Raw genomic sequence first — 20,611 nt, 5'->3', positions numbered from 1 at the left:
CAAGCCTCATAACCGGTGGGGACTTAGAGGTAAGGTTGTTGACAACATGAACAACCGCAATGTTGTCGCACCAAAAATGCACCGTGTGATTGGCCAGGGAGTGCCCCAACAGAAATATAGCAACCACTATGGGAAAAAACTCCAAGAAAGTCAAATTATGACATAACTCAGAGCCCAACCACTCCCTTGGCCAACATTCGGCGCACCAATGCCCACAGAAGTACACCCTAAAGCCAGTGGTGCCGGCAGCATCCGAAACAATTTGCAACTCAGCTTCCAATTGCATAACACCCCTCCAGAAAGAAATGCCATTAAAATCCTTCAAAAAAGTCTCCCACACGTCAAGGTCACTACGCATACCCCCAGTCACTCGGGTATAGTGATGTGGTAAACGCAAGGCCGCCATTCCGTCACAAAATTGACAAAGAAAAGCCCGTCTTGGGGCCACCACTTTGCATGCAAAGTTCAGGTGGCCCACCAGCTGCTATAGCTCAAGAAGAGTGACCTTAAGCTTAACCTTCACCACCAACACCCTCGCCCGCAGATTCTCCAGCTTATCTAGCGGCAACCAGGATTGCTGATGCACTGTATCCAGCTCAATCCCCCAAAAAGTCAAAACTGTAGTTGGGCCCTCTGTCTTTTCCTTAACCAAGGGAACACCCAGCTCCACAGCCAACCATTGGAATGCCGTTAAAACTCGTGAACATTGCCCAGAGCCAGCGGGGCCAGTGAAGAGAGAGTCGTCCAAATAAAGCGCCGTATCGTGCACACCTGTTTTAAATCCAAAAAAAAATCCCATTCCAAAAAAGTACTAAACCGCTCGAAAGCAGCACACGATACGGAACATCCCATTGGCAGAGCTCTGTCTAAATAATAACAGCCTTCAAAGGCAAAACCTAACAATTCAAAGTCCTCAGGGTGCACGAGGAGGAGGCGAAAAGCAGACTTAATGTCACATTTTGCCAGCTCCGCGCCAACCACGCAGTGGCGCACTATCCGCACTGCCCAATCAAACGATGTGTATTTAACAGAACACAGCTCAGTGGGGATGGCATCGTTGACCGACCGCCCCCTTGGGTAGGATAAATGATGGATTAGACGAAACTCCCCCACTGCCTTCTTAGGGACCACACCTAAGGGAGACACCCGCAAATTGGGCCACGAAAGGACCCAACACGAGGAGCCATGAAAGGACCCAACACTCGACCCTCAGCACACTCCTTTCTAATCTTAGACCTAACAACGTGCTCTAAACCATGCACTGACCGCAAATTTGAGCAAGAGAACAGGGTATGAGGACCTTGATAAGGAATTCTAAACCCTCGGGAAAACCCTTCCCACAAATAACGTCTCTCTTCCAAACGCGGATAATCCTGCAGCCACTCTCTAAGAACCCTAAGATGAATGGGGCTGGGACCGTATCTAGGATGCTGGCTAGGCCCACACCCATGCCGCTTGTTGGCCCCTTTCGGCTTGGACCTGTTACAGGCCGTAAAGGCATGGGGCCCGCCACACAACGGACATTCATGCTTGTACCTGTAGGCTTTTCTGGCACACATGCCTTGGGAGGTAAACTCCCAGCAAAGCAGCCGTGGCTGAACCGACTGTCCCGCAGCCATGCGGGTGCTAGCAGAAGGAACTGTCTTCTGAACCAGATGACCACTATCAGATCTATCGCCCATATTCGGTTTAGCAGGTGCCATAAACTGCAACCAAAGCTGCTGATTAATCTGGTCCCACAGGAGACCAGGATTAACAGCTGCTCGCATATGGAATTGTTCATCATATTGCAGCCACGTCCCCCCCCCCCCCGAAAAATCGTTGTACGCCCGATAAATAATATCACAATATTGGAAGAGGGGGGTGGCCCTCCATGGCTGGGCCCTGGCAATAACTCTTGCGTAAATGAAGAATCCTGGTAGCCAGTTCGACCAAGACCTATCAGCCTTCAACTTCTCTTTTTCCTGTTCTTTGTCCTTCTCGTCCAGCTCCTCTTTGGACTTCTTTTCCAATTCCCTGTATAAAAGGCTGAAAACATCTACATATTCCCCTTTTGATATCTTCTCCCTGTTTGCCACTGTAAGATGATCCCCCAGCGGCATAGCTGGCTCCCCGAAGGGTAGCACATGAAAAGCCACTGTGCTGTAAGGGACCAGGGGGTGAGAAGGAAATTCCCAACTCCCACACTGTTGCGTAGCCCAGGCCAAAGGCAAAGGGGCGGTTTGCTGCCAACCCCATGGCGACACGCTCCCCACCGCCGAAGGCCCGGCTACCCCTGTGCTTCCAGCCTGTCCTGCTCCCGCTGACCCCAGGGGCCAAGAAAAAGAAGGAGAATTTGTGGACGGGCCACCACCCACATAGGGCAACCCTGTGGCTGAAGACAACCCTACCACCCCTGTACCCGGTATTACACCCGGGCCCCAGGGGCCCCAAGGTCACACCATCCCCCTTTGTTGGGCAGGAGACTTACCTTCCACATCACGAGGCACCACCGCAACCACCTCAGGCTCCTCCCACTGCTCGTCGTCCAATGGCACCACCTCGCCCCTACTGCTACTGCCTTCCTCTCCACCCTGCAAGGCAGAAAGCCGCGCGAGCACCTCTTTTTGAAAGGTTATGGTGGCGGCCCTACTGGAACCCTTAAGCCCCGCGAATCAACGCAACGGGCCCGCCACCCCTCTTTTCCCCTCCAAAACGGCCAATCGATCTAGAATGACCTGCCGGGTCTGCACTTCCTCACCATCATCAACAGGGAGTGAAACAGGATGCGGCCTCTTAGTGGGCCTTTTGGCAGGCTGCTTCCCTTTAGAAGGGCCTTGCCTCTTCTTAGGCCCCATGTAGCTGCTGTAGTCTCAGCCCAATGTCAGGTCAATATGGCCCAAGCCCTTCCCCTGAAATAAAAACCCAGGAGCACTGACAGGTTGCAAGGCAGAGAGCTCTAACCTACTCCCCCTATAACCTGGCCCCCGTTCAAGACCACTTAGCCTCCCACTAAGGCCCCAACGACCCGGCCTCTGGGTTGAGGTGGGGGGGAACCTTCCCAGACCAGCTGCTGCGAGTCCGCCAAAGCACTGCTGCCTGTGACATAAGGAACGAGCTCTGACAACGACGCACACCACTCCCATGGGCCCAGACCACTCCACCGATGTGCGGCTGAGGCTGACGCAGGGGAAGGGATCAGGTGGGCTGCAGCTCCTCTCGCCACAGCTGCCGCGCCACACACACAAAAAAAAAAACCCACCGCTCCACTGGCGTGTAAAAGCACACCACTGCTGCCAACGCCAGAGGCCAAAACCCCGTCAGCAGCTGACACGCCGCTCTGGGCCTCACAGACTGCACAGCTGATGTGCGGCTGATCTGCCCCTTCCAAGAGTGGAATTCCAACTGCGCCATCGGGGGCAAGGCCAGCCTTATAAAGCCACCCATGCCCCCAATCCCTGTTAGAAGAGTCCACTGTCTCCTCCTTCCAGGGAGGCAATGGACGGCCCTCAGCCTATAGCGGCCGATCGGCTGCTCGGCTGGGTGGGGGCCGAAATGTTGCAAGAGTGCTAATCTTTTAAGCATGTTTTAAGTTTTAAAAAAACCCTTTAATTGTGTTTATCTGTGTATTTATAAAGTTTATATTTCCGCTACCTGGCATTACATTTTATGGCATAATGGCCTGGTCCAACAAGGTCTCATTTATGTCAGAACTGGCTCTCGTAACAAATAAATTCAACACCCCTGAAGGGCTTTAAAGAGTAATGCCAGCCCAGAAGCAAATTATGAGTCAGGGTGGATGCAATAAGACTGGAGTGATGTGGTCCTTATATGGGATGTCTCCTAAGTAGATGGGGGAATTAGCTTTAAGGAGACACAGCAAGAGGAGGAGGAGGACACGTCCAGTGAGCAGAGGCTGAAGAAATAGGAATATCTAGCTTTGAAAACAACAAGAAGAGTCAGATTTATATTCAGCCCCCTGCTTGGAAACTTAGAATGGTTTACAATCTCCTTCCCTTCCTCCTTCCACAACAGACCCTGTTAAGTAGATGGGGCTGAGATAGCTCTTTGGAGAACTGCTCTTGAGAGAGCAGCTGTGAGAGAACTATGACTAACTAAAGGTCACCCAGCTGTAGTCTCAGCCCAATGTCAGGTCAATATGGCCCAAGCCCTTCCCCTGAAATAAAAACCCAGGAGTGTTGTTGTTCTGATGACTTCTGAATATAGGATGGGAGACATATGAATATAGGATGGGAGTTATATGAACAGCCTGATAATTAGGGTGAATAGGCAAGGGAAATGTAACCAGGTGTGATGAGGTCAAGGTGGGATATTGCCTTTCCTGAGAAGCCTACAGCTGAGATTGATTTGAGGTGGGGAAACAGCTATTAGCAAGTCAGTTGTTTTTCTGATTGGTATTCTCTGATTTGGGAATCACCTTTCCCAAAGTAATTTCCCAGACTTATCTCCTGGCCAGTGTCCATTTTGTTTGTTCTGACACCATCTTAGTTCCATTTCTAGGCCAAGCTATACAGTGTCCAAATGATTTTTGGGGTGAAAATGAGAGATAGGTGTCTTGTGTAAGATTGCCCTTCTGAAGGAGGGTTCAACATTCTGGCTACATCATTCTGTACCAACTGTAATTTCCAGGCAATCTTCAAGGGCAGCCCCATGTAGACTATACTGTAGTAATCTAATATTACCGGAGCACTCACCAATGGTAAGATCTTTCCCACCTATTAAGAACCAAAGCTGATGAAAGGCACTTCTGGCCACTGCTGACATCTGTTTACCAACAGAAGGTCCAGTTACAGCAGCACCTTCAAGTTATGAACCTGCTCCTTTAGGGGGAGTGCAACCAGAACAGGCGATATCCCAATTCCTGGATCAAATATTCCACCACAACCAGTAGAACCGCTGTTTTGTTGAAATTAAGTTTCAGTTTGCTAGCCCTCATCCATCCCTAAACTGCCTCCAAACACCTGCTCAATTTCCACAGCCTCCTGGGAAGTGCTAGATAGAGCTGAATGTCATCTGTATACAGATGGCAGCTTAGCGCAGATCTCCAGATGACATCTCCTAGCACCTTTATGAAGCTGTTGAAAAGTATAGGGAGCAAGATGGAACTTTGTGGGACCTCAGTGGCCAAGGGACAGAGCAGCAGTCACCAACAAAACACACCCTAAAACCTACCTTCATGGTACAGCCAAAACAACTGTAAAACAGTGCTAGTCCCAACCCCAAAAAGTGGTCCAGAAGAATACTATAATCAGTGGTGCTATCAAAGGCTACCAAGAGGTCCTTGAGAATTAACAGAGTTGCATTCCCTGTGTCCATCTCCAGGACATCCACCAGGGTGGCCAAGGCCATATTATTCCCATGAGCATGTCTGAAAATTGATGAGAATGGACCAACCAATTGATTTCATTCGGGAATCTCTGAAGTTGCCCAGCCATCAAATGTTCAATCACCTTGTTCAATAATGGCATTCCCCTAATTAAGATTCCATTGTGCATACATATTGATATCACTTGTTTTACTAGAAAATATATCTGCAATCACACAGATATTCTGGTGCATTTTATGGTTGTTTGCATATAAAAATACACCTTACCTAGAGCAAGCCATAGAAAATCCAAGAAAATCCAGGTGAGAATATAAAATCCCTTCATGTTTAAAGGAGTCAGCTCTCAAGATCTCTAAGACAGAGAAAGAGAGCACAGCACAGAAGTAAGAAAGTAAAATGACTAAGTGGAGACATTCTGAGTTTTAGTCTATTACTAATCTCATTATTTTCATTAGAAAAATGGTAGAATTTCTTCTGCTTGCACAAGGAAACCAGATCACTGCTGGGATTTATATGAAAAGCAGGCAAATTCCTCACCTGGTGCCCCAATTTCTGACCTCGGATAGGAACTAAAAGACTTCTCAAGCCTGGCACCTCTCACTGAAGATCCATGTACCTATTTAGACATATTGAATAATTTAAAAGATGGTTACATAATTTAGAACCTCGGTTACATAAGAATGGCAAAACATCTTTGACAATGTAGGATAATATAGGTAGTAGTGCTCTTATTCTTGTCTGGATACAGGAGGAAGAGATACAAAATCTACTCAGGTATATATTTCATAGCATTCTAGAGTTAGGTCTCCGTACCAGCTTTGGTGTCATGCAGGAACAGCCTGTAATGTGAAAAGGGAGTGTGAAAACATGGTAACCAATAGGTGATATCACAGCACAAACATGTTTTGCTTGTTGCAGAGGAGGAAATTAAGCAACTGATCCCCATTTTGAAAAGTATTCTCATTTTATATTGAAATGACTATTTTGGCATCAGGTGTAAGAAAAAGGGAAAAGAGAGGATTTTATTTCTATGTGAAAGTAAATTTGGATAAAGCATTAGGATTAGGCATTAGGACCTGGAACTCTGAATAAGAGGAAGACATTCCTTGTTGTTTTCCAAGGGAACATTGTAGGGCAACTTTGGAAGAACATTGCAGCTATGGGTATGAGATAGATAGATAGATAGATAGATAGATAGATAGATAGATAGATAGATAGATAGATAGATAGATAGATAGATAGATAGATAGATAGATAGATAGATAGATAGATAGATAGATAGATAGATAGAGTTCATATTCTGTGATTCCATAATTCCATTAAATCCCTGAATGCTGCACAGAGCTCCACAGAAAGTACACCTTTTCCTCAAGATGATCATCAACCCCAAATGAAAATGTTCACACTCTACCATGCCCTGCAGTGCAACTAGCAATTTATAAAACATTCTTGGTCAGGGGTAATTTTGTAGAAAAATAGGTGGTGGAACTCATTCAGCGATTATCATGCAGCTGCACATACTATTCAAAGGACAAGGAGGTGGAACTCTCAGGAGGAGGTGGAACTCTCCGAAAGGTTCAGGAGCTGCACTCCTGCGAGCTCCCACTGAATCCAAGGCCTGCTCCCACTGAATCCCCCATAAGCTTTTCTGAAACAAGTATCCCTCTTCAGCTCAGAAGAACTGCCTATTTGGATGCAACCAATGGTCCATCTTATCTAATACTTTAACTCCCAGAGTAGTAAACAGGTTCCTCTGTAAGTTCACAATGAGAAGAAGAGGAAGATGGCCATTTCTTTCTGTTTGCCTATAGCATTGTGGCTCTAAATTTATTTGTCATAGCCAATAGACATAGCCAATAGGCTCTAAAGTTAGTTGTCATAGCCATGGTTAATATTGTTCTCTTTGCAGGGGCACACTGGATACCATGGACTCTGCCATGGAAATCAGTATTATAGTGATCTTGCATCTTTGTAGTTTGCTTGTCAGCCCATCATGAGGTTTTTAACAGTGCAATCCTAAAGAGAGTTACCCCAGTCTAAGCCCATTCATTTCAATGGGCTTAGACTGGAGTAACTCTCCTTAAGATTGCACTGTAAAGTGATTTGCAAGAGTGATTTGCAGCTCAAGGCTGCAAGTAGGTCCCTCTTTGATGTCAGTTCTTTTCAGGTTATTACTATTCAAGGAATACAAAACCTTCTTCCCTTAAGCTCTTTTCCCAAAAATCTGAGTTTGGCCATTTTGCCAAACTTTAGCCTACTTTTCCATAATTGTTGGTACCTGTCAGAACCTTTCTCAATATAGAAATGCATATCCAAGATCATGCTGAAACAATATACTCACCAACCAGTAAAATGACAGCAAGGAAGACAATGAATGTCATAGCTGCTTCAAGTGCTCCTATATACTTTGTTTGTGCAACGTGTCTCTTTTTCTCTGGTTCCTTTAGAAATGCTTCATTGAAATTCGATTTGTATGATGGTGCCATGACAAGCTTTACAGATTTTACAACTTACCTCCTGAACCCATGATAGATGTTTCCATAAGTATTATGTACCAGTCAAAAGCACGTTTTCTGACTCCTGAAACATTTCATATACATATTTGAAACGGAAGATTATCTTTTCATCTCTATCACCCTCTCTCTCAGAGAATTCAGACTGACAAAGGATGACCTTATCTTTTATTCATAGAATTTCAAGGATGGAGATGTCAGCTGGAAAACCTATTCCTTGCATTATTCTACTTAGTGAAGATATCGCCGTCATATGTGCTTGGTGGTGCATCTCTTTGGCTGAAGGTAGGAAAAGTAGACACTGGACAGTTTACCAAGTGCTATAAACAATGGGAAAGGTGAGAGATAAATGTTTTTTCATAAATAAGAGAGGCTGAGAGAATGTCCAGAATAAGAAATAAATGAATTGTAGTGGCAAAAGAAACCAAAATTAATGTAAAACATGCCATGTTTGTTAATCTCAAAATGATAACTAAAGTTAATTGAATTTCTTCTGACTTTTTGACCTGAAGTAAGTCAACCAGTTCTGGCCATTTTGCATTTTCTGATTAGGCCATCTACACACTAGTCGTTTCACCATCATGGTCTTGTTAGGAGGTCTGTGAGCTACTGTTGCTGCTATTAGTATTATTATCAGGGCTTTTTTTGTAGCAGGAACTTCTTTGCATATTAGGCCACACACCCCTGATGTAGCCAATCCTCAAAGAGCTTACAGGCTCTTAGTACAGGGCCTACTATAAGCTTCAGGAGGATTGGCTACATCAGGGGCATGTGGGCTAATATGAAAAGGAATTTCTTCTACAAAAAAAGCCATGATCATGATGATGATACTACATTTTTTTCTGTTTTAACAAAGGCATTCTCCTGCTGACTGGAGATAGCATGAACTTTCCATGTTCATTTTATGTACAGAACTGATGGCACTAAGCCTTTAGTTATCTCAGATTTACATCCCTGACACACTCCCATTAGTAACCACCTTTCTCCTCATTTTTCCTTATAAACATAGTTAAGTACAAACCATTTTAATGTACTTAATGGAGCATTGATAGCTTAATTTTCAATTAGCAAAAAGGGGTCATATTGTTCTAGAGAAGAACATGTAAGGATCTGAAGCTTCCAGGACATTTTCTTTCTTCCTCAGTCATTTCACGAATCCATGATTACATAGTTTTTGTATTTTATGGGATGTGCATTTCTAGGCTGAGGAAGGAGCTTAAGCTTTGCTGTGGGGGGGGGGGAGGTGAAAATGATTATATCTGAAAGAATACCATTGAAATCTGGAAACAAATGTGGTAGCAGAAATCTGCAAAATAATGAGTACATGATAAGGAAGGGAAAGATAGGAAAGGGCAAGAGCAAGAAGTTTCATGAGATTTCAGCAAAGCAAAGACTAGGCTTCCCAACCCTCCCGCCCTGGCGGGGGACCCCAAGATTTCCACCCTCTTTCCCCGCTCCCCAAAAAAAGGAAGCAGGGGGAGGGGGTGGAAACGGCACCGGGGAGCATGGCGAGCCGCCCCATCCCAGAGCAAGCGAGGCCGCTGCACCGCTGCCGCCCCCTCCCCGCCCACCGCAGCTGCTCCTCCGAGATGGGCCCAGGCTGAGCCCATCTCGGAGGAGCAGCCAAGAGGCAGCAACAGCGCAGGGGAGGGCGAGGCAGGCCAGGAGCATGGCGAGCCACGAATCCGGGCCCTTCTAGGACCCGGACTCGTGGTTCGCCACGCCCCCGGCCCACCTCCACCATCCCCCTCCGATTCCACGGCATAGCGGGCGAGGCCGCCGCACTGCAGCCGCCTCTTCTCTGCTCGCCGTGGCTACTCCTCTGAGATGGGCTCAGGCTGAGCCCATCTCGGACGAGCAGCCACGGCGAGCGGAGAAGAGGCGGCAGCGGCGCAGCGGCGGCGCCCGCTCCAAGACGGGGCGGCTCGCCATGCTCCCCAGCGCTGTTTCCCCCCTCCCCCTAGCTCCACCCCAGTGTCTCCTGGCTCCACCCCCAAAGTCTCCTGGCTCCACCCCCAAAGCCCCCAGATATTTCTGGGGTTGGACTTGGCAACCCTAGCAAAGACAAGCCTAGGAAATCTGGTCAGTAGTTAAAGGTCCTCCTTTTCAAACAATTGAATATGTTTCTCCAGGAAGTGGTAATGGCTTCTTTGGTTGGATTGTATGGTGCTTAAAAATTGTCAGAAGTAAAGCTAGTTAGTTATACTGGGAAAGTCATTAAACAGTTGTTTATTGGTTTCAATGTGAAACAAATTTGCAGATTTATTTTTTCATCCATGGGAGTGAAATTCTCTGGCAATGCAGCCTTCACTCAAGATTTTTACTCCCAGTTCTTGAGCAGGTAGGACATGGCATTGTAGCAGCTACACTGTTTTTCCACTTGCACAGCCTGCCCAAGTGAATGTGATCTGGAATGTGAACCAGCTTTTTCCTCTGTTCCCAAAACCAGAAAGCAGTGGATTTGGCTCTTTACAAAAATGCAGCATATGGATGAGTAAACTGAAGGCCTCCGGCTTTTTCTTTTGCTGCTGCATTCCATGTCCTTCAGCATTTTTTCTCCCTGCTGGGCTAAGTTCCTATAGACAAGTATGTTTCCAAGCACCTGAGCAAAAGGTGGGTTTGAGTGGGGTTCTCTCTTGAACCAAATATGCCATTTTTTAAAAATAGGCTCATTTATTTTTGCAAATGTGTGGGAGAGGTCACCTGTCTTTCTACTAGGGTAAGAGCAGCTGAAACAATCCAGTATGTTCAGAAACACTGTAAGGTCTTTTCCTTTTAAATTTATGGTTTGGAAATCAAGACCAAGCTGTAGAGGAAGGATCAATACTTTTATAATATTGTCATTCAGTTTAATAGCATTCTTTTAAATATGTTTCTTAGAAATTATTTTCCCTCACCTATAACGTTTGATTTTAAAAATTCCTTTTAAGTATGCCTTTGGTTTCATTTCCAAATGTTTCTATTTTCTCAGTTATCACAATTAGGGGGGTTGGATTTATTTGTTAAGTTTTTCCTTATTATTTTGTTATTATTTTAAATTAAATACAAAAACTAAAAAATTATAAGAAAATAAATTTGGACTTCTTGAAGGCAAGCTGGCTTTGAGCTTTTTGGTCAAAATTCTTGGAATTCCTCAGAAACCCCAAATAAGTTGTTTTTTGGGGGAAAATGTGAGCCACTTCTGGCTTGGTTGCCAACAACCTGGAGAAAAATCTGTCTTGCTCTTTTAACAGAGGCTGAATGTGTGAAATGGGAACCTGAAGCTTTTCATGACATCAGGTAAATAACATCTAACATTCCATCAGGGCTTTTTTTTCTGGGGTAACACAACAGAATGGAGTTACGGGCCTTCTTTGTGGAAACAAAATTCAGAAAAAACGTTTTAAAGTTCATGAGAGGCACTCGTGTTTCTCCTTCATTTCCCTCTTGAGAGTTCCAGCACCTTTTTTTCAGAAAAAATGCCCTGCATTCTATTAAGTCTTTGTCAAAGGTACAGGACTTTTTTTTCAGTTTGGTGTAGTGGCTAAGTGTGAGGACTCTTATCTGGGAGAGCTGGATTCGATTCCCCACTCCTCCACTTGCACCTTGTCATGGGTGCTGGGGACCCTGCAGAGGAAGTTGAGCCTGCAGAAGAAACTGTGCCCCCGCCACCTGCACCAGTGCCCCTGCCTCCTGCTGGAGAAGATCCCAGCCCCCCTGCCTCGCCCTCTCAGGTGGCGCGTGTGCGTGACCGCCTCCGTCAGGACCTCAGGGATCGGAGGAGGGCGGCACGCTCACAAGCAAGACGCTCCCTGAGCCCTGAGTTTTGAGAGGATTCTGGCCCTTCTAAGAGCAAGGATGCTTGAGTTGCAACAGGATCCTGGCTGCCTCTCTGAGCCAGCAATTAGCCCAAATGGGCAACAGCCAGCAGAGGGCTATATAGCTGTAGGCTCTGGGAGGAGGCTTTGTGGAAGCAACTAGTCATCTCCCTGACGTTCTAGCATCCACTCCGGCTTGACTTTGGTTTCTGGACTCCCTGACTTTGGCTTGTGACTTCTGGACTCCCTGACCTTGGCTTCTGGACCTTGGACCTGTGATACTTGTACAGTGATTCGGATTTGGTGCCTCAGACCCTCCTGCTTACTGGCTACAGACCTCGGACTGCCCCTGGACTTTGCCTAGGGTGGCCAGACCGTCCCGGTCTCCCGGGACATTCCCGGATCTGGCCACCCAATCCCGGATCCCGGGCTGCCTATACCGGGACCATTAAAGGTCCCGGTTTAGGCAGCCCAGGAGCCGGTGGGCCGCGGGCGCGGGCGGGGAAGGCGGGGAGTAAGGGAGGGAGCGTCCCTGCGCCTGCGCAGGGCCCCTGCGCACGCGCAGGGACGCTCCCACCCTCACTCCCCGCCTTCCCCGCCCGCGCGCGGGGCCCGGCGGCAGTGGTGGAGGCCTCTCCGGGGCCTCCGCTGGTCGCTGGAAGCCCTCCAGAGACTCTGGAGGGCCTCCAGCGACCAGCGGAGGCCGCGGAGAGGCCGCGGGGCACCCGGCGCTGGTCCCGGAAGGCCTTCCAGAGCCTCTGGAAGGCCTTCGGGGACCAGCGCCGGCCAGCGAAGGCTTCCCCGCGGCCTCCGCTGGTCCCTGGAGGCCCTCCAGAGTCTCTGGAGGGCCTCCAGGGACCAGCGGAGGCCGCGGGGAAGCCGCGGGGCACCCGGCGCTGGTCCCGGAAGGCCTTCCAGAGCCTCTGGAAGGCCTTCGGGGACCAGCGCCGGCCAGCGAAGGCTTCCCCGCGGCCTCCGCTGGTCCCTGGAGGCCCTCCAGAGTCTCTGGAGGGCCTCCAGGGACCAGCGGAGGCCGCGGGGAAGCCGCGGGGCACCCGGCGCTGGTCCCGGAAGGCCTTCCAGAGCCTCTGGAAGGCCTTCCGGGACCAGCGCCGGCCAGCGAAGGCTTCCCCGCGGCCTCCGCTGGTCCCTGGAGGCCCTCCAGAGTCTCTGGAGGGCCTCCAGGGACCAGCGGAGGCCGCGGGGAGGCCGCGGGGCACCCGGCGCTGGTCCCGGAAGGCCTTCCAGAGGCTCTGGAAGGCCTTCGGGGACCAGCGCCGGCCAGCGAAGGCTTCCCCGCGGCCTCCGCTGGTCCCTGGAGGCCCTCCAGAGTCTCTGGAGGGCCTCCAGGGACCAGCGGAGGCCGCGGGGAAGCCGCGGGGCACCCGGCGCTGGTCCCGGAAGGCCTTCCAGAGCCTCTGGAAGGCCTTCCGGGACCAGCGCCGGCCAGCGAAGGCTTCCCCGCGGCCTCCGCTGGTCCCTGGAGGCCCTCCAGAGTCTCTGGAGGGCCTCCAGGGACCAGCGGAGGCCGCGGGGAAGCCTTCGCTGGCCGGCGCTGGTCCCGGAAGGCCTTCCAGAGGCTCTGGAAGGCCTTCGGGGACCAGCGCCGGCCAGCGAAGGCTTCCCCGCGGCCTCCGCTGGTCCCTGGAGGCCCTCCAGAGTCTCTGGAGGGCCTCCAGGGACCAGCGGAGGCCGCGGGGAGGCCGCGGGGCACCCGGCGCTGGTCCCGGAAGGCCTTCCAGAGGCTCTGGAAGGCCTTCGGGGACCAGCGCCGGCCAGCGAAGGCTTCCCCGCGGCCTCCGCTGGTCCCTGGAGGCCCTCCAGAGTCTCTGGAGGGCCTCCAGGGACCAGCGGAGGCCGCGGGGAAGCCGCGGGGCACCCGGCGCTGGTCCCGGAAGGCCTTCCAGAGCCTCTGGAAGGCCTTCCGGGACCAGCGCCGGCCAGCGAAGGCTTCCCCGCGGCCTCCGCTGGTCCCTGGAGGCCCTCCAGAGTCTCTGGAGGGCCTCCAGGGACCAGCGGAGGCCGCGGGGAAGCCGCGGGGCACCCGGCGCTGGTCCCGGAAGGCCTTCCAGAGGCTCTGGAAGGCCTTCGGGGACCAGCGCCGGCCAGCGAAGGCTTCCCCGCGGCCTCCGCTGGTCCCTGGAGGCCCTCCAGAGTCTCTGGAGGGCCTCCAGGGACCAGCGGAGGCCGCGGGGAAGCCGCGGAGCAGCCGGCGCTGGTCCCTGGAGGCCTCCAGAGGCCAGCCCCGGCAGCTCCCTCCCTCCCTCGCCGCGAGGCCGCCGCCGGAGGACTCCCCGCCGCCGCCGCCGCTGGATCCGCCGCCCTGGATTAAGGTAAGGGGGCCGAAAGCGGGGGGGGGCGGGGGGCGGCCTTCCTTTCTTCCCTCCCTCCCTCCTCCCTTCCTTCCTTCCTTTGTTCCTTCCTTCCTTCCTTCCTTCCCTCACTCCCTTCCCTTCCTTCCTTCCTTCCCTCCCTCCCTCCTCCCTTTCTTCCTTTCTTCCTTCCTTCCCTCACTCCCTTCCCTTCCTTCCTTCCCTCCCTCCTCCCTCCCTTCCTTTCTTCCTTCCTTCCCTCCCTCCCTTGCCTTCCTTCCTTCCCTCCCTCCTCCCTTCCTTTCTTCCTTCCTTCCTTCCCTCCCTCCCCCCTTCCTTCCTTCCTTCCTTCCCTCCCTCCCCCTTCCTTCCTTCCTTCCCTCCCTCCCTCCCCCTTCCTTCCTTCCCTCCTTCCTTCCTTCCTTCCTTCCTTCCTTCCTTCCTTCCTTCCTTCCTTCCTTCCTTCCTTCCTTCCCTCCCTTCCTTCCTTCCTTCCTTCCTCCCTCCCTTCCCTCCCTTCCTTCCTTCCTTCCTTCCTTCCTTCCTTCCCTCCCTCCCTTCTTCCTTTCTTCCCTTCTTCCCTTCCTCCCTTTCTCCCTTCCTTCCTTCCTTCCCTCCCTCCCTCCTTATGTTGTTATGTGATGCAGAGTGTTGGACTGGATGGGCCACTGGCCTGATCCAACAGGGCTTCTCTTATGTTCTTATGTGATGCAGAGTGTTGGACTGGATGGGCCACTGGCCGATCCAACAGGGCTTCTCTTATGTTCTTATGTGACGCAGAGTGTTGGACTGGATGGGCCACTGGCCTGATCCAACAGGGCTTCTCTTATGTTCTTATGTGACGCAGAGTGTTGGACTGGATGGGCCACTGGCCTGATCCAACAGGGCTTCTCTTATGTTGTTATGTGATGCAGAGTGTTGGACTGGATGGGCCACTGGCCTGATCCAACAGGGCTTCTCTTATGTTGTTATGTGACGCAGAGTGTTGGACTGGATGGGCCACTGGCCTGATCCAACAGGGCTTCTCTTATGTTGTTATGTGATGCAGTGTTGGACTGGATGGGCCACTGGCCTGATCCAACAGGGCTTCTCTTATGTTGTTATGTGATGCAGAGTGTTGGACTGGATGGGCCACTGGCCTGATCCAACAGGGCTTCTCTTAGGTTATTATGTGACGCAGAGTGTTGGACTGGAGGGGCCACTGGCCTGATCCAACAGGGCTTCTCTTATGTGACAATACTGACTTTGGTGGACCCAAGCACTGATTCAGTGTAAGGGAGCTTTGCGTTTGTGTCTTCTAGTGCAATTTTGTTCTCAGATCCTGTATTTACTTCATCAGTATATGGGATAAGGCACTTTCTCAACTGTGCTGCATAATGCAGCCTATTTATTTTGTCCTGTTGGCTCTGTTGGCTCTATCTATCTCTGTTCTTTTGAGGGGTTATAGAGTGTTTCGAGCCCGTCCCTGTGGCATCGGTCCCATCATTGTGGGGCCCAGGGGGCCGGCGCAGCGGCACGCTGAAGCAGCCTGTCGGTCACTTCCAGGTTCCTGTCCTGCATCTTGACCGGTGTTATTAGTGACAGGCTGCTTCGGCGTGCCGCTGCGCCGGCCCCCTTGGTCCCACAACGATGGGACCGATGCCACAGGGACGGGCTCGAAACACTCTATAACCCCTCAAAAGAACAGCAGTCTAGCTCGCTTCCCCCGAGCCCTGCCGCCATAAGCCTCAAGGGGGCTCATTTTGCGGCATCTCCCGGCGGGAGGGTGGCACCCGCACGGGACACATATCAAATGAAAGAGGGGGCGCAGGGCTATCAGAAACAGTCGGCGGAGGGAGTCGGGAGACCACCCCACTGGGGGATCCACACCCCGAAAGTGATGAAGGTGGCGCAGATAGAGCCAACAGAGCCAACAGGACAAAATAAATAGGCTGCATTATGCAGCACAGTTGAGAAAGTGCCTTATCCCATATACTGATGAAGTATATACAGGATTTGAGAACAAAATTGTTTCCGGCGGTGATATTTGGGGGATTTTTGGGGACGTCACAGGAAGTGCTGTGAAGTCACTTCCTGTTTCCGGCAGGTGACGCGGGGGAAATGATGTCACAGGAAGTGATGCCACTTCCTGTTTCCGGTGGTGGCATGACATCACCGGAAGTGACGTCACCGGAAGTGACGTCACTTCCTGTTTCCGGCAGGTGACGCGGGGGAAATGATGTCACAGGAAGTGATGCCACTTCCTGTTTCCGGTGGCGGCATGACATCACCGGAAGTGACGTCACCGGAAGTGACGTCACTTCCTGTTTCCGGCAGGTGACGCGGGGGAAATGATGTCACAGGAAGTGATGCCACTTCCTGTTTCCGGTGGTGGCATGACATCACCGGAAGTGACGTCACCGGAAGTGACGTCACTTCCTGTTTCCGGCAGGTGACGCGGGGGAAATGATGTCACAGGAAGTGATGCCACTTCCTGTTTCCGGTGGTGGCATGACATCACCGGAAGTGACGTCACCGGAAGTGACGTCACTTCCTGTTTCCGGCAGGTGACGCGGGGGAAATGATGTCACAGGAAGTGATGCCACTTCCTGTTTCCGGTGGTGGCATGACATCACCGGAAGTGCCGTCACCGGAAGTGACGTCACTTCCTGTTTCCGGCAGGTGACGCGGGGGGAATGATGTCACAGGAAGTGATGCCACTTCCTGTTTCCGGTGGTGGCATGACATCACCGGAAGTGACGTCACCGGAAGTGACGTCACTTCCTGTTTCCGGCAGGTGACGCGGGGGAAATGATGTCACAGGAAGTGATGCCACTTCCTGTTTCCGGTGGTGGCATGACATCACCGGAAGTGACGTCACCGGAAGTGACGTCACTTCCTGTTTCCGCGCGCGCGCGCACCCCCCCCCCCCCCCAGTGTCCCTGGCTGGCCTTCAGACATTATGGTCACCCTAACTTTGCCTGACCCGGCCCCAGCCGTGACACACCTGCTGATGTGACCTTGGGTCAGCCATAAGTTCTCTCAAGGCTGTTCTGCTCAAGAGCAGTTATGGGAGAGCTCTCACAGTCCCATCTACCTCACAAGGTGTCTGTTGTGTGGAAGAGAAGAGAAAGGAGATTGTAAGCCGCTCCGAGATTCCTTTGGGTAGCGAAAGGCAGGGTATAAATCCAATCTCCTTCTTCTCTCCAGCTGGTTGGTAGCACTAGCTTCAGGGGATCTTTGGATCCAAAAGTCAGGATATACATTATATAGGTAAACATTCATCTGTTAGCCTTGGTTCACAGAAATCGGTGCCATGTATATTGATGGCAGTCCATGTTAATGGAGAACACAAGAGCTGGGTTGTTTTTGAGCCCCAGATTATGAGGGGCCCCTAAATTAAAGAAACCTCTAACATTACTAAAGCCTCCTTCCCTTTTCTTAATGCAGTTGAAACTAAACTTAAACATGACATCGTTTAGAGCCTCAGCATGCCAATCTAGCCCCAGAGAACATGGTGATTGACTGCATATAACCCAACTATTTCAACATTCCTAATTTTATTTATTTGTATTTCTTTTCTTTGTAGCCCTTATTTAATTCTGATATTAGAAGCAAAACAAAGAAGTTAAAAAGTGAAATGTTGCCATATACCTCAAGATGCTCTAATTGAGATGAAATAATTGAAATTCTTTGCCACGACACACTTTCATACTCCCTCTGCAGAGTGCATGGACCTCCTGGAACAAAGCCTGCATTTCTCATAATATGTTTCCATTTGAGATACAGAATTGGCAGGCAGGTTCTGGAGAGGGGTTGCGTAGTTTCCCCAACCTTACATTTGTATAGTGCTTTGATGTGTGGGATGGGGCTTCTTGTACATTGAAGAAGCAATTCTCACTATTGGTTTGCACTTTGACAGTTGTTACAATGCAGTCCTATGCAGTTACTCCATAATAAACCTATTGATTTTGTTGGGGTTAGGCAGGTATCTGTTAGGGATACTTAGCAGAGTTAAGCAAAACGATAAAAGAATAAAGCAGCTAGCACACACACATTTAGCTTTAAAGTAATCTTTACTTATCTAGTGAGGAAAGGGTAACTTGGAAGGTCTAAGAAAACAAGAAAAGGATAAATATCCTATTGGACTCCTCCTCTTATTACGTGTTTACTATCTGAGTTCTAAAAGCAACTGGTGAGGAAGACTAGAAAGTCATAAAGCTGCAACCCAATGCTTTCTCCCCAGTCAGTCCCCAATATATTAATATATATTGATTACCTAATTAGAGCGTTCCAATACTGGTTGATATGCATATTGACACCTAGCTTTTGGTGGGAAATACATGCAGAGCAGCCCATTGGCTCTAACTAGCTAGGCTAAGACATCCGCATGCATAAATAATCAATTATCTCATGACTTCAGGAAGTGAAGTTGCAGCAAAACTCAACAGTATCACTCTGCATAGGATTGCAATATTAATCTAAAATAAATGTGTGTTTCCTTTTGTGGGCTATTCTCCTCCTCCCCATATACTTGTGTGAACACATGCATTTATCCTAAAATATTTTCTTAACAGACTTCATCTAAAGTCTTTTTTCCCAAAACCCAAATGATTATTTTTAAAACCTGACACATGACAATTTCACTCTCCTCCACAAGGACTAAATAACACTAAATAATGCATTCTCAATCCACTCTCAATGCACTTCCAAGCTGGATTTTACTGTGTGAACTGGCAAAATCCAGTTTGAAAGTGGACTGAAAGTGTGTTATTTAGTGTGTGTGATTGCAGCCATGGTTTCCCTTTATCTTGTTCTTAGCTGCACAACCGTTTTCCTTTTTCTTCTTTATTTTTCACTGGCTGTCCCACCCATTAATATTGGTAAATGTTGACCCAACCTAGGGAACTGAGGGGAAAGACTAAAATCCTTCTTTTGTCCTGGTTTGATAATGGTCAGAAGGTAGGAATCAGGTTTAGGACTTGTGAGGTAAACAAGCAACAGGAATGAGGTAAGTTTGTATAAAAATAAACACCAGTAACTGTTTCTCTTATTAAGACAGGTCTTTAAAACTTGAAGAGAGAGATTTCTTGGCAGTTTTGTTTTACATAAACAAGCATAAGCTTCTTGGTCTCACAGACACTAAAGTTGGTGAAGGCAGGAATATTTACATAAGTTCCAATGTCCTTCTTTATCCACTGGCTAGGGATTACCCCCATCTTCTGGAGCTATTTCCCTCAGAATTGATAGGATCACACACACACACCTTTACTAGGAGCTATTTCCCTCAGTCTTTATATGAGGTGGGATCCCATGAGAGATTTGGTGCAGCAGTATTCCAGATTTGAAAAAGCCAGTTTTCTTTGATCCATGTTGTGGCATTCACACAGCCCCTGCACAGCTGCTGGAAGAGGCATGAGCCACACACATGGAAGAGACTGCTCATGTGTGTGTGGGACAGGTACAGTGCATGCCCAGCTGTTCAGACAGCTGGAAAATGCATCCTACATATGTTTTAGAGATTTGCTACCAGGAACTTCCTGGTAGCTATTTAATCTGGTCTCAGTTCATCCTAAAATGAGGTACATATGGGCAGGACTCAAGGAGCAGATGTGCGCATGTGATTGTGCTCATTAAATCCAGAAGGGAGGAGTGACTAGGCCAGGCCAAATCTTTTATGTGATTGCACCCATGGAATCACTATGAGTCCCACTTCCCTAGCTCAGGATTCTTTTTGATCCTCTCACAGTCTACTTCGGTCCCTCACTGTTAACTCCCCACTGCAACTTTTAACAATCTCTCAACTGAATAATTCCATTTGAATAAATCCCAAGGTTTTCAGACCAGGTTAAAGCCTTAACCATTTACTGTCCATCATAACATGTAACATAATTGGTTTGCTCTATGCTCTCCCTGGGCCGAGAGAGGTCAAGCTCCAAAACACCAGAGCTCGGGCCTTTTCAGCTGCGGCCCCTGCACTGTGGAACCAGCTTCCGGAGGAAGTGCGGGCCCTGCGGAACCTGGATCAGTTCCGCAGGGCTTGCAAGACCGTCCTTTTCAAACAAGCGTACATCGACATCGACTGCTGAACTGCTGTGAATAAAAGATCCGCCATCTACACTACTATTGAACCATTTAAACTGGCAGAATCAGCGCCACAGAACTAACCACTACTACTGCCAGATAAACTTAAATTAACTTAAATTATGTATTTTAATCTACTAACTGGTTTTTATATGTCTATTTTTAATTGTTAAATTTACAGTTTTTATTTATTAATGTAAATGTATAAAATGTTGTTAGCTGCCCTGAGCCACCTAGGCGGGGAGGGCGGGATATAAATAAAAATTATTATTATTATTATTATTATTATTATTATTATTATTATTATTATTATTATTATTATTATTATTATTATTATTATTATTATTATTATTATTATTATTAAGAAAAGTATTCTGATGGTGGGAAAGTCTGGAGGGAAATTTCATCCCTACATCTCAGTATGCTACAAGGGATAATTAAATAGCCTTAAATGGAGATTATATCGTAAAAATAATATCAGTGGGATATAACAACCATAAACTAATAATGTAATGGGGTTAAAGTATCTGAACAAAATAAGCCAAACCCAAATAACATTTCTGCATATGCTATTTATTTGTGGGGAGGGGCTGTGGCTCA

Source organism: Heteronotia binoei, chromosome 1 (genome assembly GCF_032191835.1).
Source record: "Heteronotia binoei isolate CCM8104 ecotype False Entrance Well chromosome 1, APGP_CSIRO_Hbin_v1, whole genome shotgun sequence".
NCBI lineage: Eukaryota > Metazoa > Chordata > Lepidosauria > Squamata > Gekkonidae > Heteronotia > Heteronotia binoei.
This window is presented reverse-complemented; position numbering follows the sequence as displayed.